This window comes from Pantherophis guttatus, chromosome 1, assembly GCF_059756535.1.
Source record: "Pantherophis guttatus breed Tessera chromosome 1, ASM5975653v1, whole genome shotgun sequence".
Lineage (NCBI taxonomy): Eukaryota > Metazoa > Chordata > Lepidosauria > Squamata > Colubridae > Pantherophis > Pantherophis guttatus.
In genome coordinates this window covers 29,142,951-29,168,244 of record NC_142063.1, presented here as the reverse complement: position 1 = coordinate 29,168,244, position 25,294 = coordinate 29,142,951, and the positions used below count along the sequence as shown (strand labels likewise).

Sequence of the window (25,294 nt, the reverse complement as noted above, 5' to 3'; positions counted from 1 at the left end):
CAGAGCCTGTTTGACTAGAAGACAGGCTTGTTGGATGTCCAATTTCCACCTAAGGGAAATTTCTTTATATATATATATAAATATATATAGCATTATGTTTAATGCAGCCTAATTAGAAACAAAATAAATTATGATTAAAAATTGGCAAAGCCCAGAAAACACCGGGTTCAAGGAAATAATAGTTTGCACTTTAATGAAATCCTTTTTAACTGCTTTCAAGGTAATGCTGTAACTAAAATAATGTAGTCTAGGCTGATCAGAAGCATTCAATTGGATCAAATTAAATCCAGTTTAATTTATAAACTATAATCCCCAAAGTGTGGAATGTCTGAATGTTTTCTGTGGGCACAGAATAAACAAGCATATTGTCCAAATAAAACACACACAAAAAGGATCACAAAAATATTATTCATAAATTGCATAGAGAGTGATTAGAACCTGAATTGGTCCAAAAGCTATTATTGCCTATTTAAATTGTTCATGAGATATCAAAAGCAATTCAATATTTGTGCTGTTTTCATTTGTATTAGGTCAGTAACTTCTGAGATCTACTTCTATAAATTAGAATTAGTTGAAGACCTTCTGCAGCCATTCCAAAAATTTAGAATTGAATGGAAGGGGTTAATGATCACTAATGGTCAGAAGAGTACAGGATAACTAATCATGAACTGCATACTGAAGTCATCCCTCTAAATAAAAATATTAAGTGACGTGGTGGGGGAGGAAGGAGAACAGATAAAGACTTTTTGTAAGTTCTCATCTTTGACACAGGTAGTGGCATTTTGCAGGAATTTGAGCTCCAGCAATGGATAATATGGTCACAGAACTAGTGAGGAGGGAGAAAGAGTCTGTGATTCTACCTTTTCAAATACATCGGCCTAGTCCAAATATTTGACAGGTAAGAGAGAAAGAAACAGCTGTTGATAAAGGAGGATATTTGTGGCTCAGGGCTGAAATATGGGGTCCTTGGTGAGTTCTGAAATTAATTTTAATTGACAGACTCTCTGCCATCAAGTTGTTTTCTAGTGACCATATAGGAGGATTCTTTTTCCCATGATGGCCTATCCCAGAGATGGCTCACCTTTTCTGGACCGAGTGCCCAAAGCATGCATGTGTGCAAATGCGTATGGGTGAACCCCCCAAAATGCAATCCAGTCTCCGGGGGGGGGGGAGGCCGTTTTTGCCCTCCCCAGGCTCCTGTGAATGCACACATGCCCCCCACACGTGCCCTGTCCCTGTGCATGTGCCCCCGTATGCACCCCCACATGCATGCGTGGGCCCCCTGCACGCCCCACGCCCCATGCATGTGCATGCAGCCCCCCCACATGTGCCCCACCCTATATTCATGCATGCACGCCCCCGCATGCGGCCCACCCCTCGCACCACAGAGACCTATAGATCAGCTGGCCAGTGGGAGGCACACGTGCATGCGCAGTAGAGCTGAACTGGGGCGACGACTCGCGCGCCCTCAGGGCGCTGTGTGCCACCTGTGGCACATGTGCCCTAGGTTCGCCATCATGGGTCTATCTTTAACCTGATCTTGCAACTCTGATCACCACTATAACTTAGTTCACCCACCTTGGTGCTGGCCATCCTCTTCTTCTCTTTCCTTCCACCTTTCCTGGCATGAGAGTCTTTTCCAGAGAGCTGGGTTTTCATCAGATAGCCCCTCTTTAAATTGGTCAATTAAATGTCTTTTATTCCATCCCATATCCTGAGCTAACAACTGAATCAGAGCCGCATGTTCATACACGGAGCATTTACCCACTCAGAGGTGATGAAATTTCACAGTTGGTGGTCCCTTTTTTGACTAAATCACCAAAGTAGAATTAAGAAAAATGGGTGTTAGTTGTCCAAGTCCAAGGTGTTGGGAGGTTGCCCATTTCATGACTTTTCCCATGAGGCCAATTATACCTGAGGATACACAGGTGTCCAGGAGATGTATAATCCACACTAAGAAATATGTTCACCAGGATTCCCATCCCATCTGGGAATGAGGCAGGTACTCAAGGTTGAGGAGTGGCTGCTGCAACAGTAACAACAGCAACAACAAGAGCAATTATTTTGCAGCATATTCTGCTCCAACTTCAGGACTGCCTGGGGCATTGACTGAGTTAAAGAGGACCTCTTTATAGCCAAACAGCCCAGATTTATAAACCTGTACGACTCTGACTTGACCCTTTATCATCATCTCTTTTGGAGCTCATCAGTTGAGGCTCTGCACTTTCAATTTCAATCACTAGATGGCAATGTTAGCAAGGATTTGGCTTTTTAAAAGCTAAAGCTGCCCTTGGATGGTTTTGAATTGGTGGTTATTTTATGGCCACATCCATTAAGTTTCTACCTACAGTAGTGTCCTTTTTGCAAGAATTTGTTTGTTCGTTTTCATTTTACTTTCCAATATAGCCTACTGCCCTGGGATTTTGTGGTGATTTCCCATCCAAACACAAGTTGATCTTAGGAGAAACTTAATAAAAATTTAATAAATTGGTTGGCCTGAGTTCATACAGCAAAGAAAGTCATAAACCATAAATGCTGAGTTCACGCATCTCACTAAGCTCAAAGCAGATAAAATACACTAGGTGTGTTTTATTAAGGCATAGGATGTCTTTTTAAATATGTATGTCTAGTTTAATGAAAAGAAGGACTAGAGACGACATGATAGCAGTGTTCCATTATCTCAGGGGTTGCCACAAAGAGGGAGTCAAGCTGTTCTCCAAATCACCTGAAGGCAGGACAAGAAGCAATGGGTGGAAACTAATCAAGGAGAGAAGCAACCTAGAACTAAGGAGAAATTTCCTGACAGAACAATTAATCAGTGGAACAACCTGCCTCCATAAGTTGTGAATGCTCCAACACTGGAAGTTTTTAAGAAGAGATTGGACAACCATTTGTCTGAAATAGTTTAGGGCAGTGATGGCTAACCTTTTTGCTGTCGCGTGCCAAAAGCAGGGGGAGCGCAGGGGGATTGCACGTGTGCGTGCCCACACCCACAATTCAATGCGGGGGGGCCCCCCCGTGCATGTGTGCACGACCCCACTGTGCTTTCCCCACTTTTGGCATGTGTGGGCCAGGTAGGCCAATTTTTTGCCCTCCCGAGGCTCCAGAGGTTTTCTTGGAGTCTGGGGAGGGCAAAAACGGCCTTCCCCACCCCCACCCCCAGAGACTGGAAACGGCCCATTTCCCAACTTCCAGTGGGACTGGAAGGCCTGGATATCAGCTGGTCAGCGCACGCATGCGCGCTGGAACTGAGTTAGGGCAACACTCGCGTGCCCACATATATGGCTCCACGTGCCACCTGTGGCACACGTGCCATAGGTTCGCCATCACGAATTTAGGGTTTCCTGCCTAAGTAGGGGGTTGGACTAGAAGACCTCCAAGGTTCCTTCCAACTCTGTTATTCAATATATGTTCTACCCAGAATGAATTTCTGGCAGCAGTGCCCTGAGCAGGAATCCTGCCATAGAGTTGTCACAAAGGAGCTTTTTCAAAAGGCAACTGGATTTTCTGTGTTTTTTTTTTCCTCTTGAAGACATTTCACTTCTCATCCAAGAAGCTTCTTCAATTCTGGCTGAATGGTAAAAATGGAAGGATTTATATTCCTTGCAATCATCCGGTTGTTAGCATCTGAAGGTCAGCCATTAGGTTCAAAGTGCTAACAACCGGATGACTGCAAGGAATATAAATCCTTCCATAAAGTATGACCTGCGTAAAGAAACATTCTAGCAACATCTTTGCAGTCGATCTTGCTGTGGTTATCATATGTAAAAACAAAGTTTCATGACTTTTTTCCAACTGTTTATCCACCAGCCCCAAGAGCAGAATTCCTAGTTTCAATTATATATTAATCTTTAAAATCATCTGAATCGGTGTATGCATTTGAATCAAAATCTTGTAGCTATTTTGCACCAAGCATGATAAAATGACTCTTCCTGTTATATGTATTTCCAACATAGATTTGAAGTACATATACATTCTAGATAATTTTCTTGAGATCATATACCAATGCTACATCATTTTATAAAGGTCTCTTTACATTCATAACATAGTGTACATTTCAATCCTTTAAACCATATATTCTCCCATTGTCCCATCTGTGTGTTATAACCAAAATTCTGAGCTCATTTATCATAGATCCTTTCACTTGTTCTTCTTCTGTTTCATACTTCAATAAAAGTTTATTTATTTTAGCAATCACATATTCATCAACATACAACAGCTGCATTTCAAATCATCCATGTGTGTTTCTTCTTGAAAACCTGCACGCAAATAGATTTGGGACCTGGCAGCAAATGTAAAATTTTGAAGTTATCTTGTGGGTACTTCCTCACAAAATGATAACTACAGAGAGCAGCTCATCCATTTATAGAAATGCCTGAATGATGCTGAAAGACATTTAAGACTAGGAAAAAAATAAAGAGGGCAAATGCCATGGATGGAGAAACATCATCAATGGAATCAATGCACCTTGATGGAACTTTCCATTCTATTAAAAAGACTTTATCTCTGTCCTTACTCTGTAGACGTACCATACTTTGTGGAGTATAAGATGCATGATAAGAGAGGGTGGAAATGTTGGTGTGTCTTATACCCCAATTACAACCATTTTTGGCCTCCTGAAGCCCTGTCCCACGTGTCCCGTTTTTGCAAAAAACGGGCCCGTTTTTTGCAAAAACGAGGTGCACAGAGGCTTTGGGAGGCCTGCAGAGTGCTACAGGGGGCCAGAGAAGGCAAAAACCTTTATTTCTTGCTTACCTCTTCAAACTCTTGGTACATCTTATACACCGGTGTGTCTTATAGTCCAAAAAATACGGTATTGCCCCAGGATCAACTTACAAATCATCTCTTCCATTTCTCCTCTACCCCAATAAATTTTTTCTCATTTCAGTAGGTATGTTGTAATTTCTAAATGCTGCTCTTAAGCTTTGTTAACAATTGTTTTATTATTATCTTTATTCATTAAATATGAAACTCAGTCAACTGAACATTCAAAAATGCATCACAAATATCATTGACTGGTGCTAATGGTTGATACGGGTTGCTGCCAGCGTCCTAGGTATCAACCAAGTACCTTCTTAAGATGTATGATGTTCCAAGTAGCGCAGTTTTTTGCAGTTCTGCTGGTGTTATTGCAGGAAGCTGCAATTTGCTGATGTATGTTATAAAATTCTTGGACATGGTACCAAGTGCCCCAATGACAATGGGTATCACTGTTACATGTTTCTTCCATAGCCGTGTAGTTTCGATGGGCAGTTGCGATATTTCATGATTTTTTCCAGTTCTTTTTCTTCGACTCTGGCATCTCCTGGTACCGCGATGTCAATAAATTGTACGTTTCGGTTTTCGACAACTGTGATATCTGGTGTGTTATGTTCCAAGTGACGATCTGTCTGTATTCAAAAGTCCCATAAGATCTTCACCTTCTCATTTTCTATATATTTTTCCACTTTATGTTCCCATGACTTTTTGGATACAGGGAAGTCATATTTTTTACATAATGACCAGTGGACTAATTTAGCAACTCGGTCATGTCTAGCTTTGTAATCAGTTTGGGCAATTTTTCTGCATTCACATATTAAATGTGAAACAGTTTCAACTTTGTTGTTGCAAAGTCGGCAGTTTGGATTTTCGGTAGATTTTTGTATCTTTGCTTTCATGGCATTAGTTTGTAGTGCTTGTTCTTGAGCAGCCAATATTAAACCTTCCATTTCTTTCTTGATGGTTCCCATCTTAAGCCATGCCCATGTAAAGTTGTCATCACATTTTCTTTCAATGTTTTTAAAATGCTGTTCATGCAAAGCTTTGGTTTCCCATCTATTTAATCTGTCATCCAGCAGTTTTTCCTTATATTCTGCCTTGGTTTCTGTTGTTTTTATAATGTTCTCCATTTTCACAGCCTGCAACAATTTTTCTGTACTTTGGTTCACATAATCATTCAAACTTCGTTTTTCTTCTTCTACAGTTTGATAGATTTGCAATAGTCCTCTGCCCCCTATTTTTCTTGGCAGGTACAACCTGTTGATGTCACTTCGTGGATGTGTATTATTATTATTATTATTATTATTATTATTATTATCAACATTATTATTATTATTATTATTATTATTATTATTATTATTATTATTAAAAAACATGTCTTCTATGCCATTTTGAATATTTATTCTACATTCTTAACGGCATCTAAAAAATAACAAAGAGCCCACCTCATTCTCAAAAGCTCCTTCTCCCTTGGAGTGAATATATACACTTCTTTCACAACCATACAATCAACTCTTTTCTCTGGCAAGCATTTGACTAGTAGTCTAACACAAAAGTGTGCAGTTCTGCAGTGAACAGCTTCGTATTTTATGGGAGGCAAAAATATATAACCAACACTGATTCCCTTCTTTCCATGGCAACCAAAATTGTTAAGCAAGTAGAACAAGCTCCTCTATGATGAAAAATTGTGATCGTGCATAAGGAGGAATGAGATATTTAGAAAAAAATATGCCGACTCTGTAAACTGCTTAGAGGGGGCTATAAAGCACTGTGAAGCAGTGCATAAGTCTATGTGCTTTTGCTATTTCTATTTCTACTTCTGCCAGAACAAACTGTGCCAAGCACTCAGTCTGAAGAAAATCATTCTGGTAAATTTGGGGGACTCAGCTGTGTTACTCTTGGCCATCTTAAGGCTCTGTGGATACAGCCTTCCTCTGATCCCTAGCTATTGGTTTTCAGGGCCATTCATCTTTTGGCATCAGGAGAGTAAGGGCTTTCCCCACTATGCCATCTCCCATTATGCCAAACACTCTTTCCCCATTTCTCTTGCCAATGTATGGATCGCAGAAGAAGCAGAGATGACTCAGATTGGTTTTTTGAGTGCCAAAATCCAGAAGCCCACCACCACCATGGGAGGGGGAAGGAAACGGCCTCTGCTTTCCGCTTCTCCAATCTCTGAAGGATCAGAGAACTGGCTAACTGACAAGACAAAAGAGCTATTCTTCTGCACTTGGACTCCCCTTGTCACCCATCCTCAGTTAGAGGAGAGGAGAAGAAAGGGAAGGAACACTTTTTAAGCAACTGTTCTCTGGGCGCCAAATCTCACAGGAGAACCACTGAATGGCAGAGAGGCTGCCTGCAGAAATATTTCCTTCACAATACAGCTGCCCGACAGCTTACAGACTGCAGTAGCTAAGGTACAGGGGCCTTTTTATGCACATAACATTGATCAATTGGTACCTCTGGAGCTGTTTTGCATAGGATTCCTATGGGTAAAACTACCCATAGGAGTCTTCTCAACATCTTCAATATCCACAGGCAGTTTTGGGAGACAGATAACAGATTAACAGAGTTGGAAGGGACTTTATAGGTCATCTATAAACCTGGTGGCTCAGCAGACTGATAGCATTGTGATTAACACCAGCTGTCTGCAATTAAAGTAAGATCAACTCTCGCCAGGCTCAAGGTTGACTCAGCCTTCCATCCTTTCTAAGGTAGGTAAATTGAGGACCCAGTTTGTGGGGGCAATAAGCTGACTTTGTATAAATATACAAAAGGATGAAGGCTATTGCTTAGCGCATTGTAAGCCGCCCTGAGTCTCTGGAGAAGGGCGGCATATAAATCAAATTTTAAAAAAAATCTAGTCCAACCCCCTGCCTAAGCAGGAGACCCTACACCATTTCTGACAAATGGCAGTCCAATATTTTCTTGAAAGTCTCAAGTGATGAAGCTCCCACAACTTCCGAAGGCACACTACTTTTCAGGTCTACCACACTAGGTGGTAAAGGGGTCTTTTTGGTACTGGGAGAACTAGCACCAAAGGAGCCCATTTCTTCTCTTTCTCTCCCCATACAAGGGTGGCAAGAGAAAGTGGGAGAATGGGAGTACATGGAATCAGTGACTTGATAGCAGTAGATAAGTAGGTCTTCTGCTGCCAGAAACTGGCATCAAAGGTGGCATTTCCCATCCCATTCTTTTTTCCCAGTGATTTCAATATGGCTACAACCCCTATTCTACTGGTATAGAAGTGGAAGTATAGTTAGAGCCGTGGTGGCGCAGTGGTTAGACTGCAGTACTGCAGGCTACTTCTGCCGATTGCCAGCTGCCTGCAATTTGGCAGTTCAAATCTCACCAGGTTCAAGGTTGACTCAGCCTTCCATCCTCTGAAGTGGGTAAAATGGGGGCAATATGCTGACTCTGTAACCACTTAGAGAGGGATGTAAAAGCATTGTGAAGTGGTGTATAAGTCTAAGTGCTATTGCTATATTGCTAGTTATTATTTCCTATTTCTGCAGACTCCTGCACAAGTTAGCAGCACATGTGTAGAAAGCCCCAATTTTATCTCAACTTGGTCAGATAACTTCTTTAGTAAATTGTGGGAATGCTTGAAGTATAAAATACCTTAATAAGTTATTATTTTCAGCTATAAAGCTTCCCCATTGAATTACGCTTAGCAATCTAGTTCAATGTGAGATGAACATCATGACAAGTTGATATACTCCGATTACTTAAAGAGTGATTATCAATAGTTTCTTATCAAATTGGAGTGAAATACCAACGTAGGTACTATAAGATTCTTTTCTGGACTCAGACCATTCATGTGTTATGTCTTAAGTGAAAAGGTAGGTAGGAAATTTACAGATAACACAAAACTCTGTTATTCTCAGCCATCCAGGTCATGGTTGTCCCAAAGTTGCTTTTTCAAGAGGCTTCTGGATTTTCTTTCAAGATGTTTCACTTCTCATCCAAAAGGCTTCTTCATCTTTGAAGAAGCTTCTTGGATGAGAAGCAAAACATCTTCAAAGAAAAACCAGAAAGTCCAGTTGTCTCTTGAAAAAGCAACTTTAGGATAAGAATCAGATGTTAGGGAGAAACTCATAGCCTCCAAGATAAAGAATTAGCAGCTGGGCTCTTCAAAGACAGCAAACCATTCATTTTGAAGAATTCCACTTCAAAATTCCATTTTGAAGATAAGTAAAGCTATATATAGTAAGTATAGCAACATAAATTCGCAAACGCACACCTGAGTCTAAAATTATCTAACTATTCTGGTTCTGCTTAGCCTTTTTCCCCCTGTATTTTTCTTCACCTGGAATACCCCCAAAGAATACAGAGTGAAATGAACTTGAGAAAGGAAGATAATGTAAGAAAAATATTAACGTTCTTCAAATATTTATTTATTCATATTTTGAAAAGATAATTGTGCATACCGTCACCTTCTGTGTTCTGTAACCTCCTTCCATTTATTCTTATTCTCCTGCAGGAGCGTCAGTGGCTGCCCAATTCACACACAGTGACCCTGAGTGGCATACAGCATTAAAAATCAACAATATAAAAACCCCAGAAACCCCATCCTCCATGCCACCGAGGAACACAATCGTATAAGCCACTCGATCATTTCCAAATGAACCTGAGGTCTCCAGGCCCATTGACAAAATTTTCCAGAAAAGTAACAAGGAGGGCACAAACCTTATTTCCAGGGGGATTTGTTGTGACCTAGGCTTACTGAGTAATTACAATACACAATTAGTCCTAAACAAACCTATTTTATTGTAACAGCTGAGAATTACGTTCATTCCCAGCTGAGTCCCAATTAGTTGCAAAACAAGTCCTTCGGAAGAAGTCCTTTGGAATATCACCAACCTTTATCTTCTTTGACATCCTGCCAAAGGCCTTACTTGGCAAAGCCCCACGAAGTTCAGAAACAAACAAGAGATGCCGACTGGAAATAGAGTTAGCAACGTTGCTTTCCTGCAAAGGCCCAAGTGCTTCTGTTTCTTTTAAGCCTCAGGGGAGGGGCCAATCATCTCCTGGCCTTACTCGGGAGTCGTCCCTTTTGCTTTAGTTGTTCTTGCCTTCTGGCAGCTCTGCGCATGCATGCACTAGAAACAGGCTCCTCCTGTTCCTCTGCCTCTATGCTGTCCGACTGGGGGCTCCGGAGTCTGTGCATCACTCCCAGATGGCCCTGGCCCCATCTCTGCCTCTGACGCAGAGCTCTCATCTGGGTCTTCCCCAGACTCCAGGACTGGCCCATGTTCCTCCCCAGCCTCCTCACTGTCCAACTCCACTGCCAGCTCCACAGGCTGCTGGTGGACCACAACACAGATGTTTTCAAGCAGGGGAAAGACACCTGTCTGTCTGGGGTCCTTTAAAGACATCTGTCTGTCTGACGTTGAGCTCGATTACCTTGGAGCTCACTTCCAGTTTCTGTGGTTCCAATTCTGGATTTTAGGAGGATAGGAGCCCTCCTATTCTACCATCTCTTACAATATTAGACAACATAGTATCAACAGTAGAGACCTTCAAGTTTCTGAGTTCTATCATTTCCCCGGATTTGAGATGGACAGCTAACATTAGGACATCATTAAAAAGGCACAACAAAGAATGTTCTTCCTGTGTCAACTCAGAAAGTTCAGGCTGCTCCAGGAGCTGTTGATATAGGTCTACAGAGGAATTATTGAGTCTGCCACTTGAACTTCTATAACTGTCTGTTTTGGTACAGCAGCCAAACAGGACAGATACAGACTTCAACTGCTAGTTAGGACTGCAGAAAAAACAATTGCAACCAGCTTGCCTTCCATTGAAGACCAGTATACTGCATGGGTCAAAAAGGGGGCTGAGAAAATATCACACACACCCTCATACCCTGGACATAAATTGTTTTAACTCTTCCCCTCAGGACACCACTATAGGGCATTGCATCAGGGGTGAAATCCAATTTTTTCCCCTACCGGTTCTGTGGGCATGGCACGGTGGGCGTGTCAGGGGTAGGATATTGCAAAATCTCCATTCCCACCCCACTCCAGGGAAGGGATACTGCAAAATCTCCATTCCCTCCCCTCCAGGGGGAAGGATATTGCAAAATCTCCATTCCCACCCCACTCTGGGGCCAGCCAGAGGTAGTATTTGCCGGTTCTCCGAACTACTCAAAATTTCCGCTACTGGTTCTCCAGAACTTGTTAGAACCTGCTGGATTTCACCCCTGCATTGCATGCCAAAACAACTAGACACAACTCATTTTTCCCCTCATGCCACCACTGCTGAGCACCATGTTTACCCATGTAGTATGGCTGTATTACTATTATCCTTCTCATCTTTTCTACTACCTTCTCCTATTGGTATCTTATATTACTTCACTGTTTGCATGTACATGAGAGCTTATGCTTGTGTATTCAATCACATTTGGCCAATAATTCTATTCTATTCTATTCTATTCTATTCTATTCTATTCTATTCTATTCTATTCTATTCTATTCTATTCTATTCTATTCTATTCTTCCATTTACATTCCATTCTGCACAGCCACGTATATGAGCTGGGCAGCTATATGCATCAAACCAATAAACTGGTGATTTGTGTCCCATATTCCCGAGGTGAAATAACTGGTTGTAAGCTGTGCTATTTCGATTTACCATTACTCTTTCCTCCTCAACCAGCAGCAATAGAAGAGATGGGCATGGCCTGCTTTCTGAAGGGTGGGTGGGATAGACATTTCTAAGGTTTCTAAACTTCCTGTGTGGTGGTGGTGGTGGAGGACGCCTGGAGAAATGTCACTTGCCACCACATACCCCCCCCCCCGAAAGAATTGGAGCGTCTCCACTAAACTCCATTAAATACATTAAAAAACAACAACCCCCCCCCTCAAAGCTGTAATGTTCTGCTGCTGCTAAAAGCTTGCCTCAAGATAAAGACTGTAGAAAGATGTTGCTCAAAAAATGAAAAGAGGGGAGGGGAAAAAAAAAAACCTTCCACCCTTTTTTTAAAAAAAAAGAAGCAAAGGATTGGAGTAAAAAGAAAGGCTTGCAGACCAGTTGGGCAACCACAGGGGCTGCCAGTTAAGAACCAAAAACACCCCCCCCCAGTAGCTAGAGGAGGAAGTGGTGGATGTTCCGTTTCCTGTACAACGAGGAGCTGATATCACAGGCAAGACTGGGTGGGACTTTATTTGCAGGCTAAGGCGCTGCTCGCTCTTTGGCTAGCTGCTCGCTCCTCCGCTCCATCAGCTGTTGCTCCTAAGCGCCGCGCCCGGGCGAGTTCGCCTCCTTGCCACATCTCGCAGCTGGATCCAGGGCGCAGAAGTCTCGGAGGGAAGGTTTTTCTCGCCTGCCCTGCGCCGACGGCTCTCCGGGATCGCCTCTCCGCCAGGTAGATAAGCCGAAGCCGGGGAGAGAAGGTGCAGATGTAAGCATTTCTTCTCCCAAGCGGCGCGTGTTTCCCTTTGCTGCTCCAACGCGCCGCTTCTGCGTTCCGCCCATTCCCTGCCTGATGGGTCCGGGAGAAAGTCGGAGATGCGGGGATGGAGCGGGCGGATTCGGCTTGGAGTCGGATCGCCGGGCTAGCAAATCGCCACCAATCGTGGGGAAAGACCGAGCTGTTGCAACCCAGGAATTGGGAAATGAGAACCGATGGGTGCCCGGGCTTAATAAGAGAGAGGAAGGTTTGACGGATGAGCCTCCACCCCAGGCAGAGCAACTGCGAGACAAATGGATGAATGCTTTGCACTCACTCCAACCTTGCGCGCCGGCTCTCTCTGGCTCGCGTGCAAGCGTGTGTGTGAATGGGAGTGAGTGGCAACTCCTTGCAAAATCGCTTTCTGCCGTAGCTGCATTAAAATTGCATTGTAGTGTGTGTCACCCCAGGGTTGCATTGTCCAGTTGTTAGGGCTAATTCGAAATAGGCGTGAATTCAATCCTGTCCGTTGCGCTCGAGATGGGGGGGGGGGGAGGAAGGGGAGGAGGAGTGATCCCCCCCCCAATTTCTCTTATGCATTTGTTCTCTGCAGCTCTCTTTGTTCAGATCAGGCATTGTTACATAATAATAATAATAATAATGACAATAACTAATGATGATGAGGATGGGATGGGATGGGAGGGTGCGTGGATGGAGAGGTTTGATTCAGATTCATATATATTTACTAGGTTGAGGGAAAGAGAAATTCCACCCACACTTACAAATATCTGGTGCTTGGTATTGTCTGTTAAAGTTATTCCTGCTTCCCTCCCTAGAGAAGCTGGCTGGGGGCAGAGCAGTGGTGGAAAAATTAAAACATTGTGAATTGGCTCCTTCATCAGCAAATATTTCTCCATGTTAGGGGATTTTTTTTTGTTGCTGCTGAGATTTTGGGTGGCTCATGGACTGGAAATCTACTAGGGTGGGGAAAACCTTATTTTGTTTGATCACATCATATTCAAGTGTAAAATAACCAAATGGGTGAGGAGGAAGGAGGGCTTCGTATTTATTTCCCGACCTGTGGGTAGATAGTAGGTTTTTAAAGTGGTTGTGTAGAATGAATGAGCAACCTGGCTGGGTTTCTCTTGAAAGCAAATGGATCCGCCGTTCCTCTTTATTCTTCTCCCATTCATAAAGCAGGCATGGGTGCATCTTTGCTGAATTCTGAGATTGTGGAAATAAGGCTTAGGGGCAAAACTATTAACAAAAGGCCATGAAAGAAATTTCAGACTGGGAGAACAAAGGCTGAATTTAGAAAACCCGCCTGTTAATCTTTGTGGAATGGAAATTAGCTGCTTTCCTGCTTCTTGTTTCATCTGTTTTAAAAGCTGGAGATTAGCTTCTCAACATATTTTCCCCTAAACTCTCATTATTATTTTTTTTCAAAATAGCACTAAATAATTGCAAATGTCTCATTTTTTTTTTCTTGTGGGCAACTTCTCTTCAAAAAGCATTCTCAGAAGAAAGAGACGTGACGTGGATCAAATGTGAAACTGTTAATTCTGATTTCTTAAAAAGGAACCTGGTTTGTTGACCCGAAGAGTCGGAAGTAACTATAGCAAAATAAGCATCTTTTTCTCTCTTTTTTTCTGATGTTGAAACTCGGGAACCTGAATGTTGCAGTGCAATATTTGCTCAGAAATGTCCCACTGAGTTTAGGGAGGGTGGAGTGGAGTGAAATCTAATTTGCAAGGCAGCAACTCTGAGAAATAAACTGCAAGGGGAAAAAACAGTTTACAAATCCATTTATATTTTATGAAATAAACTCTGCATCCTCTCTCCGCTCTTAGCTTTTCTCACATTAATCATGCATTATGGCAACCCATAAAAGTTAATGGTGTTGAGCATCTGGATATATCAGTAACCATTGCAGAAGGTACCTGTTGTTTCTTGTCCATAAGGGGAACCATTTATAATTACTCCCCCCACCCATAATATATTTAAGTGATTTCTGCAGTGACATCAAATCCGGTGATCTCTCTTGTGAGCGGTTATGTCTGCAAGCTTCCTGTTATCTTAAGAAAATAGCATCTGTAGTGGCTTCTCCTGGCGAACAGCCAAAGCAGCCCTTGATTTAAAAAATAAAATAAAATTGCAATCCACACAAAAGAGCAACCTTTTTTCCCAGCTGCTTTTGTGGGGTGATTTGGGATCAAATTGGGCAGGTTTTCAAACTGCAGAACTTACCTCAATTTCTCTCGGTTTATGTGCTATAACAGAAGCTGCCACACCCACCTGTTCCTTTCATGTTAACAGGATTGTGTGGAATTCTCCACATATAATCAGCTATTCTGCCCTAAGGCTCTTGAGTGAATTACAGTGCAATTTGTTTAAAGATAATGTAGAAAGCTACAGCACTCGACTTTTGTTTTGAAGCAGTTTGGCATTTCCTCAATGGGTGTGGCATATTAAAAATCCTCTGCGATGAAGACTCGTGGATGATAGAGACCGTGGTAGATCTTATTTATGGACAACGGTATTTGATGTTTTGTTTTTCCTGTGTTTTTTTTTACTTTGTTTTTATTTAAAAGAAAGACATGGTAATTATTCCTAAACTGATAACTGACACAGCGTTGTCCTTTCTGAATCTTCCCATAATGTCACCACAGAGTATCTCAGAACATTTTAAAATAAATTCACCCAATGAAATTGATTGTCCCGTTAGCTCAGACCATGAAAACTCTTAACTGATTTGTGTAGTTTACTGTCCCTGGATGGGGCAATAGCTGATATAGTTGTCTACTACTGTCATGCAAAAAAAAAAAAAAAAATGATTAGGCCAATTCATAGAAATGAGCAGCTCTATCCCAGTCTGTCCAAAGGAATCCCCACATTCAAAGCCAGTCTAGCCGCAAACGCATACAAAAAGGAAAGGCTGCTGGCTTTAACCCTGCTTGAGACTTTCCAGAGTCATATAAGGCTGATATACTTTTGAAACAGGATAGACTACTAAAGTGAGGAAGTTGGTGGTTCAACAGCTGTGTTTGTACTGTAGCCCCTATTATGGCATCTTTGGTGTTCTCTGAGCTTGGTTGTTTACCTGACTCAATAATATCATCAGTGCTTTTGGCTAGTAATGGTCACAGTGCTAGTCACTGGCACTAGCACATTGATTAGCACTTATGATATTACCTGAGTAAGGAAACATCTACAAGCAAACTACCAAGATCAGAAAACATCAAGGATGTCGCAGTTCAACCCCGAGTTGCAGATATTCTCTTCTATTGGGGCCCCTATTATATCTGAACTTTGTGTCCTACAGGTTTATTGGAAGAGATAAATTCCAAGGAACTGTGGAAAGCTACAAGTTCCACTTTATGATCTACATCAGGGGTCAGTAACCTGCAGCTCTGGAGCCACATGTGGCTCTTTCATCCCTCTGCTGCGGCTCCCTGTTGCTGGTCAGCACCACAATTGACAGGACTTTTGGTTAGGGCAGGTAGAGGAAAAAGGACGCCGTGCTAGGAGGCGACTATTATGGGGGAGCTCGGCTCCAGAATTGAACGGGGGCTCCCAAGTAGGACCTTTGTGGCTCTTTGAGTGTTTAAGGTTGACGAGCCCTGATCTACATGATCCTTTGCATTAAATCAAACCCTAATGCTTGTTTTGTTGTTTTCCCTTTGACTTTTCAAATAAGGTTTCAGAGGCTCTCATTTTATGGACCTTTTTGTAATTTACTTCGGAGGCACATCTTTTCAAGAGGAGGGCACATGGCTAAATTTGCATAAACTGGGAGGGGGGATGGATTTCTAGAGAGAAAAATCCCATATGTTTTCTGCTGAATACGTCTGTCGCTAACAAATGACAGGGTCCTCAGGTGCGAAGTAATAAACCCATGGCTGGAAGGATAGCAGATTGACAGCCTGACATGTGATTACAGGCTTCCCATGCAAAAGGCTTGGTTCAGCTCTGGGCAAAATAATTTTTTTTTTTAAAAAAAGAGCTCTTTTCCACCTGAAACTTTGATGAGTTGTTCCCAGTAAGAAAGACGCTGCTGAGCAAGATGGACAAAGAGTTTGGCCTGAACAAAGGCAGTTCCTTATGTACTCCACAGGATTCATAATTAGAAGCAGATGGCGGGATATGTTCCTGTTTTTAACAGATCACTATTTTTGTGCAATGTTTTGCATAGGGCTTCATGCAAAATGCTTTATCAGCATCATTAAAATTCCCCTGCCCAATGTTGTCACTCCTGTCTACCATAGAGGAAGCGGAAGCCAAGTGATGGTGGCTGGCTTAGCCATAGCAGGCATGTAACATGAAGCCGCCTCCTTCATTCCAAGTCCAGGTTCCTATTCATAGGTTTCTATTCATGTTCCCTCGCAGGCAGTTGATAATGCAATGGGTAGCCAGAGAGGATTTAGGATAGAAAGTTCATTCAGATGCAGATGTAAATTCAGTTCAGCCACCTAGGCTAGCCTTCCCAGCCTCGCTCCTCTAGAGCCAATGAACTACTGTCCTTATCATTACTGATTCAGCAGGGTCATTATAGAGCAGTGTTTCTCAACTTCAGAAAATTTAAGAAATGTGGACTTCAATTCCCAGAAGTCCCATGCTGGGTGTCCACATATATTAAAGTTGCTAAGATTGAGAAATACTGCTCCAAACTGTTCTATGCAAAATAGGAGTTCTAATCTAATTGGTAGATTTTGTTGGTAAGATAAGAAAAAAAAAATTGCCTGTAACCCACCAATTCAGTGGTATGTGCTTTGGGTTAAATGATTTCAGCCAGTTTTCATCTCTAGTTTGATAATTGGAGGATGTGAATGAAGTCAGCTTTTGTGGAGGTCAGGATGTATGCTTGTTGCATTCTGTGGTTTTGGATTCAGCCCTCCTGATCCTCTGCCCTTAACCTCCTGATCCCCGTCTATCACCTTTTGGCAGATCAGAAGCCTAAGTAGGGTCCAGAAATGCAGCGATGACCAAGGAGAATGACAAGCAGATGATAAGACGGAGCTGGCTAGAGCAGTGGTCTCCAACCTCGGCAAGTCTGGCAGACTTCAATGGGAGTTGAAGTCCGCCAAGCTTAAAGTTGCCAAGTTGGAGACCCCTGGGCTAGAGTATGTAGAAGGGTCAGCTTCAGGGGTGGGTTCTACTTACCTTTACTACTGGTTCGCAACGGGATCGCAACGGAAGCTTTTGCGCATGCGCAGATCTCCGATGACGACATCCAAGGCGGTGGGCAGGGCCTCCCACTGGTTTTACTACCGGTTCTTGTGAACCGGTCTGAACCGGGGGCAACCCACCACTGGTCAGCTTGATATTAAAATAGAAAATGGATTTATCTCTTGAAACTAACCTGGTAATATTGGTCCATCTGCATGGCAGTCTGGGTTTAGTTTGCTTGTAATGTATATTGCTCAGAAGGAAAACCTGGGTATGCACAGGGGAAAGTCATAGGAGAAAGGAGATTTTGATTAGCGGGATCTCCTGTCTGGAATACTTGCATGGCTCTATATTGTATAGCTCTACGTTCTAGCCCTTCCAGCACTAGATGAAAGAACTTTTTTAAAAAAAAAATCTGAGGTATTTTAGAAAACCATTTTCAAGATACAGACTACTGCTTCCTTCTTGATTCGATTCGATTTTTTTCCTCATCATTTTTATTCTGCTTATTATTGTTGTTGTTTAATTGATTTGTTCATTTGTTATTGTTTTTTTTACTTTATTTATAAGATTTATGAACTGAAATCACTCCAAAAACTCTAGATGGTGTTGAATTTGGTAACACATTTGTGTACTGCTGGGGGAGGAAATAAGGTTTTGGGGAAACATAGAAACGTAAATACTCCAAATGCAAATACATTCAGAGTCACTTTAGCAGGGACAGGGGCGACATAAATCTAATACAAACATACACACATACGTACACACATATATACATAAAAGTTTTTTGTTTTGTTTTTTTTAATGACCAGCTTTCAGATTTCGGGAGGAGAAAGTATTCAGATTCTGCAAACATTTTCTTCTCACTCTGTTCCAAAAATAATGCACTATGGCTACTTATTCAGAAGATGCATATAATTAGAGCTCTCTCTCTCGTAAAGCTACTTCATCGCAAAGCCGGGCGCGCTTGGTGCCGTCGGTTCCCTGAGCCATTGTTCGCCATGAATTAAGCAACATCGAATCTGCTTGTTGAATAAAAGGGGGACTTTCTCTTCGGATGGCTGCAAAATGGGCAAAAAGGGTGCTATTCAAATCAAACTGAAACCCCAAATTGTGGTTCAAGGGAGGTTCCTGGGTGGGGGCGGGGAGGAAGGGGTTAGTTTACTGGGCTGGGAAGAATTCAGCTGGAATTCAATTTGTGTTGGGAAATGATCCACTCATATTGCTTGCTGTACATCAATGATTCATACATTTCATACGTGGTTTTCTTCCTTGTGGCCCACCACAGCTTTTGTTGATCTTACGATTATCACAAGCAACACTAGTGAAAAGAAAAGAGAAGTCTTTTGGGTACAAACAAACTTCTGCTTTCTGATTCAGTTGCAGACTTGCAAAACAAAGAAAAGGGATTTTATTTTATTTTTTTGAATTTTTTTTTTATTTTTAAACAAACAAAACATAAAACATCCATCATCCCTTACAATTGCAAACAGTGTGTCGATCGGTTACAAATCCCTTGTGCTTCGTTTTACAAATTATCTAATTTCTCATATCATCAACCTGATATATATCTTTATATCATTATCCTCATTTGTCATTTATCTAACAATGGCATTCCAAAAGAAATTGTTTTCACATATTATATTATAACATTCATTTTATATTTCATATTTCATTTCCATGTTTTAGTATCTAGCCATTGGTAAAATAAATCCCATATCTTATAATATTGTTTATCTTCTTGTTCTCTAATTTCAAATGTCAATTTACTCATTTCAGCACATGATTTTCTTAATAACTTCATCTTGCGTTGGTATTTTCTCATTTTTCCAGTTTTTCGCAAGCACAATTCTAGCCGCTGTCAATACATTCACAATCAAATATCTCAATTCTCTATTGTATGTTTCTGGCACAATTCCTAATAAAAAAAATCTCTGGTTTAAAGTCTATGTGTTTTTTTGTCATTTTTTCCAACCATGTGTGGATTTTAGTCAGTGGTCGGTTCCTCCCGGTTCCGCCGAGCTGGTAGCGGTGACGATATGATGTCACCGAACCGGTTCTGCCCGCCCCCCCCCACATTATTCTTACCTTTTATTTGGCCCCACCCCCAATCTATTGCTGCCTCCTGAGTCCCAGCTGATGGCTAGAGGGAAAAAAACTGTTTAAACTCTTGCCACGGGGCTTCAAAGGGCCGCCCTACAGCTGATCAGTGTTAAAAGAAAACAAATGAGTAGACCGGTGCCTGCAAAAATAAATGAGTAGACCAGTGCCTGCAAAAATACATGAGTAGATCAGTGCCGGCAAAAATAAATGGGTAGATCGGTATAGCTCTACAAGCAGTTAAAAGCCTGGTAGATCAGTACCTCTGCTAAATCCTAAATAATTGTCACATGACCATCAAGCCACGCCCACAAAATAAGCCACGCCCACAGAACCGGTAATAAAAAAATTTAGAACCCACACATGTCCACCACATATGGTAATATGAGCCCCGGCTCAAAGAAAAGGGATTTTAGATGTCTGTGTGCTTCCATTCTTTGGGATATATATACTGGTTGACAGACCCTCCTAGGAATTAGTTTTGCATTCCTCTTACTTAATAGGTCAAGAACTACAGTATCAAGGTGCAGAATTAACTGCCTGTGGATGAAACAGTCATTTCAGCAGCTGGCGGGGGGCAGCTTTCAGCATCTGCTTCTGCTTGTTTGTGTTCTGTTTGTGGGGAACACCAGGAAGTGCATTACAGAATCATTGCTGATTCTCAGTCACGAGTGCAGATAATTGGCATAGCCGCTTTCCTTTTCAGGGATGGAGTGGGGGGGAAAGGAATAATATGCAGTTGGTGTGTAGTAAGTTTGTGTTTATATTTTGCTTTTTTTGCTTTTTTTTCCCAACTGTTGCAGACTCAACAAAAGTTTTGTGCCTTTTCTCCAGAGGGTACATTCTGGAAAGGAAGTCTCTGTTTGCAATCTCAGTGGGCCCCGGCCATTATTTATAATTGTGTTGGGTCTACCTTTCTATAAAGGCAGCAGAATGATCTGAGTCTCTGGAGAGATTGAATGAAGATTTCTGCCTCACATTACTCTTATGGCCACTTCCCCTGGGAAAAAAGAGAGCACTCTAGATTAATAACTTTCTGCTCTAATTTGATTTCAGGTTTCCCTCTCTCCTCTTTGGCTATTTCTTAAGAATCCAAGAGGTATACTTCAGGGGTGGGTTCTAAAAAATTTTAATACCGGTTCTGTGGGCTTGGGGAGTGGGGAGCACTGTGGATTCCTCCAGAAGGATATGATGTTTGATAGTATCAAAAACCAGAGAGAGATCAAGGAAGGTCAGGGTGGACCTAGTTCAGGGGTGGGTTCTAAATTATTTTACTACCGGTTCTGTGGGCGTGGCTTATTTTGTGGGCGTGGTTTGGTGGTCATGTGACAATTCTTTAGGATTTAGCAGAGGTCTACCAGGCTTTTAACTGCTTGCAGAGCTGTACTGATCGACCCATTTGTTCTTGGAGCGTTCCGGTCTACTCATTTGTTTTTGGAGGCACCGGTCTACCCATTTGTTTTTCGAGCACACTGGTCTACCACCACACATCAGTCTAACACTGATCAGCTGTAGGACGGCCCTTTGAAGTCCTGCGGCAAGAGTTTAAACAGTTTTCCTTCTAGCCAATCAGCTGGGACTCGGGAAGCAGCGAATAGATTGGGGGTGGGGCCAAATAAAAGGTAAGAATAATGTTGGGGGGCAGGAGGGCCCAGCTCCCGAACAAAGAGAACCAGTTCGGTGATGTCATATTGTCACCGCTACCGGCTCGGCCGAACCGGGAGGAACCCACCACTGGTATAGTTCATTTGTGTATGTAGCAGGGGTGGGTTCCAGTGGTGGGATTCAAGTAATTTAACAACCGGTTCTCTGCCCTAATGATTTCTTCCAACAACCAGTTTACCAAACTGCTCAGAAAGTTAACAACTAGTTCTCCCAAAGTGGTGCAAACTGGCGGAATCCCACCACTGGTGGGTTCTATTTACCTTTACTATCGGTTCACATCATGCCCGCGTGTGCTCTTCTGCGCATGCGCAGATCACCTATGATGACGTCCGAGTCAGTGGGTGGAGCCTCCCACCGGTTTTACTACTGGTTCTTGCGAACTGGTCTGAACCGGGGGCAACCTACCACTGGTATGTACATGTTTTGTGAATGTATTGTATGCAAGCAGAGCAATTAGAACACATAATGACCCGAGCTGAGAAATTCTGCTTTGTTTTGTCACATAAACGAATGTTTCATGTTCAAAATGTCACTGTAGTCATTTTCCATGTGATGCATTGCCTGGTGATGCACCAAAAGCAGGGTTGGGCATCCCCTAAGCCAGGGCCCAGTGTAGCATCTGTTTTCTAATTTTAGGGCCTTTGAATTCTTTCAGATCTCAGTGCTGAAATTTAGTTACGCGTTTATTTTGTATATCTGTAATTTTCCTATGATTGTGAATTTTAAAACAATTTAAAGTAAGATAAAATGCATCCGAACAATAAATGAAAAAAATATATCATATATGTCAAATCTTTTTTATGGACAATATAAAACATTTCAAAAAGGAATAGAAAAAATAATAAACTAAATTTAGATGTAGCCCTCAAGAGCCACCAACTAAGAGGTCAAAATCAATATCTATCTATCTATCTATCTATCTATCTATCTATCTATCTATCTATCTATCTATCTATCTCACTCTGTCTCTCCTTCTCCCTCCCCCTCCCTCTCTCTCTCTCTCATTTCTATATCACTTGCCTCACATAAAACACTAAAATGATTTAAAAGCTATGCCTAAAACAGTTTAAAAACTAGATTAAAACAAAATTAAAAGAGCTGATTCCAAAGTTAAAAAGCAGAGGGAGCACCTTTGGCCCACCAATTACCCCCAGGGCTGCATAGCACTCCTGGACCCCTGGCCTGTTGACAGAGCCAGGTCTTAATGGTCTTCTGGAAGGCCAGGAGGGGAGGGAGGGTTCAGCCTTGCCTCTGGGGACAAGCTGTTCCATAGGTCAGAGACAACAGCAGAGAAGGATTACTTCCTAGACCAGGGGTCTCCAACCTTGGCAACTTTAAGACTTGTGGACTGGTATATTGAATTTGTGAATTTCAATGTATATTGAATTTGTGAATGTAATATAGGTTTATTAAATACATGCATAGTTGTTTAGGAAGTAAAATACTACATACTTGATATATAATGAAATAGGAGATATGTAAATTTGTATATAGATCAAGGAATAGATTACTTATTAACTTGATTTAGACGCAAATGTTAGAAACCAGAGATGCTGAGCAATGTCCATTGTTTTACTTTTAAAATTAATACAATATTTAAAATAAAAAAAAAGACTTGTGGACTAGCTGAGGAATTCTGGGAGTTGAAGTCCGCAAGTCTTAAAGTTGCCAAGGTTGGAGACCCCTGGCCTAGACCCTGCCAGTTGAAGTTCTTTAATTGATGGGAACCATAACATTCCCTCTCTGCCTACCCAAGTGGGACTGGTCAGTGAAATCAGGAAGAAGTGGTTTTTCAGATTATGCAATAAGTCATGAGTTGAAATGTGATCTGGGGATGACCTATTACTAGAACTACAAAAAGGACTATTAGAATCTTGGAGAAAAGGTTGAGATGGGAAAAAGGAGATTTGGACAGAGATCAATCCCTACAAAAGCATCTTAATATTAAATAAAAGATCAAGAATGTTAGAATATTGAGCAAAAAGAAAAGAAGAAAAGAAAAGAAAAGAAAAGAAAAGAAAAGAAAAGAAAAGAAAAGAATATAGAGTTGGCTTGTTTGAACAGGGTTAAAATATTTCTATAAAATTCTGGAAATCCTTTAAGGACTTATTGCTGACATTGGAAAAGTTAATGATCTTCAGATTTATGGTGATCTGAAGATCGCATTCAGGAAGGAGAGTCAGCTGCTCCGCCCCTTAACCTCCCTATCCATTGTGGAATCCATGGGACACTGTCCTGGAAGCAGTCTCTATACTAGAGCGGCTGCAATTCATTGTATCCACTCCCCAAATGGTGTCCACTTCTGGGACAATACTGTGTAGGAACTTCTAGGTAGGAAGTCCATGCGGCAGATTCCTGCTTCCTAAAGTAGATCTATAGAAAAGGTAAAGGTCCAAGCCGTGACTGGGTGGTGAGGAAGCACCCCCAATCCTACAGGAACTCAACGGAACGAGATGAAGGGGGAAGATAGGTGGTGGGGCCACTGCAGCATCCATGCCGTCAGTTGTAAGACTGGGCAGATTGCCAAGTGCCCAAATTTTGTTCACGCAGGCTCTGCAGCGGCTATAATTTTGAATAGGGGTTGTAAGTCCCTTCATTTAGTGATGTTGTAATTTTGAATGGTGTCTGAACTAATAGTTGTAAGTTAAAGTTGTCTGAAAAAAGACAGTAGATGGTGCAATATAAGCCCCATCCCTTTGTTAAACGTTCAAAAGCAGTAAGAAATTTCATTGCAACACTCTGTCATCATTGATCTCCTTACACACATACACACACACACACACACACACAAACATCCTGCAGATGCTGTTGCTGATGCATGTTCAAAGTTTTTAGTGAGCATAATAAAGTTGTTACCTAAGGTCTGAAACAGACAACACCGCATAAAGCAAAGGAAAAACAAAATAACGCATGGTCCTACCTATTTTGTCCCATTCCCCTACTGCATTCCATCCATGTTAATTTTTGCCTCCTTGCCAATTAAATCTGATATCCAGTCATCAAGCTCTGAGCTGGAAGGAGAGCAGTTAAGGAACATGGGGCAGTGATTGTTGGTGAAGCAAGGAGTTCTAGGTAGATAACTAATAACTAGTTGCCCCTTCCCAGATCAGAATAAAATTGTAACCTCATGAAAAGTCTTGTGGCTTTTTGAATGCAAACATGTTCCTTAAGATATTATCTAAGGAAGAGTTCATCATATTGGATACTGAACATTTTGGGTACAGTATTGTAAAATACTGCTTAGGCTTAAAATTGTTCCAAAACTTCCTACCATGGACTCCCAATTTCCTTAATTTAGAATCTAGTTTTTCTTGACATATTAACCTAAGTTTACTTACCCCACTTTTCCTCTTCCAGTTAGATGGGGGTGAGTTAACTCATGCGGCTTATTATGCTTTCCTATGTTTGTTCCTGAGAAGACGTCTCTTCACATTCCGCATGGTATTTAAAAAATATTGCTACTTCCTATATTGCAAGATGATGCTACCTATCTAAACAGTTCACAAAATTATATTAAGTTTGCCTACTTTTATCTCGTAATCCAAAGACAGCTGCTTGGATGTTGACTCCGCCTGCTGTCCCCAACCCATTCATCACCGGGAGGATAATTCTGAGGAAGCCTCCAAAGATTACAACTATTATTATGGTATACAATCTGTGGGAGTATGATTTTTTAGAGAAAGGTGTCTATATTATGCTATGATATTTAGATTTTTAAAAAATAATTTTACAGTTTGAAAATATGTTTGAGGCATTTCTTCTTCAAGAAACAAATAAATAAAAATGAGTCATTAAAAGAGCCCACAAGAAATCCACCCACTTGACTCATGCTGTTGCTATAGTAATTTGGCTCAGCCATGCAAAATAGTCTCCAGAGTTCTCAAAAAAGGGGGGGAAACCCCCACCCTCTGGTCTGATTGACACAATGGCTCTCTTTCTCAATTCTGTGTGGATTCTTTCTTCGCCACACTGTTGTGGTCTGCCGGCAGCCTGCGGAGCTGGCAGCAGAGTCGGACAGTGAGGAGGTTGGGGAGGAACATGGGCCAGTCCTGGAATCTGGGGAAGGCTTGGACGAGGGCTCTGCACTGGAGGCAGAGAAAGGGCCATCTGGAAGGTATGTGCTGCCTCCAGAGCCTCCAGAGTTGGACCTCAGCAAGGCAGAGGAATGGGGAACCTGTTCCCAGTGCACGCATGCACAGAGCTGCCAGAAAGCAAG

At 41.9% G+C, this 25,294-nt stretch overlaps 1 protein-coding gene and 1 long non-coding RNA gene across 3 annotated transcripts in view; one reads left to right on the top strand and one right to left on the bottom strand.

The window, feature by feature from the left end:
* Nucleotides 1-11,857: 11,857 nt before the first annotated feature.
* The window catches only part of GNG2 (G protein subunit gamma 2), a 54,301-nt gene continuing 40,864 nt past the window's right edge, over nucleotides 11,858-25,294 (top strand). The window contains exon 1 of one of the 2 annotated variants that reach the window (XM_034433391.3): nucleotides 11,858-12,123. The gene's annotated coding sequence lies outside the window, so the exon portion shown is untranslated. Of the gene's footprint in view, nucleotides 12,160-25,294 lie in introns of both variants that reach the window. The other variant, XM_034433392.3, reaches the window with a different exon arrangement.
* LOC117675074 (uncharacterized) lies at nucleotides 18,292-24,500 on the bottom strand. The gene is made up of 3 exons (XR_004594110.3): nucleotides 24,417-24,500; nucleotides 18,564-18,634; nucleotides 18,292-18,374 (listed from the first exon to the last, which is right to left on the bottom strand). It is a non-coding gene; the product is annotated as an uncharacterized LOC117675074 (long non-coding RNA).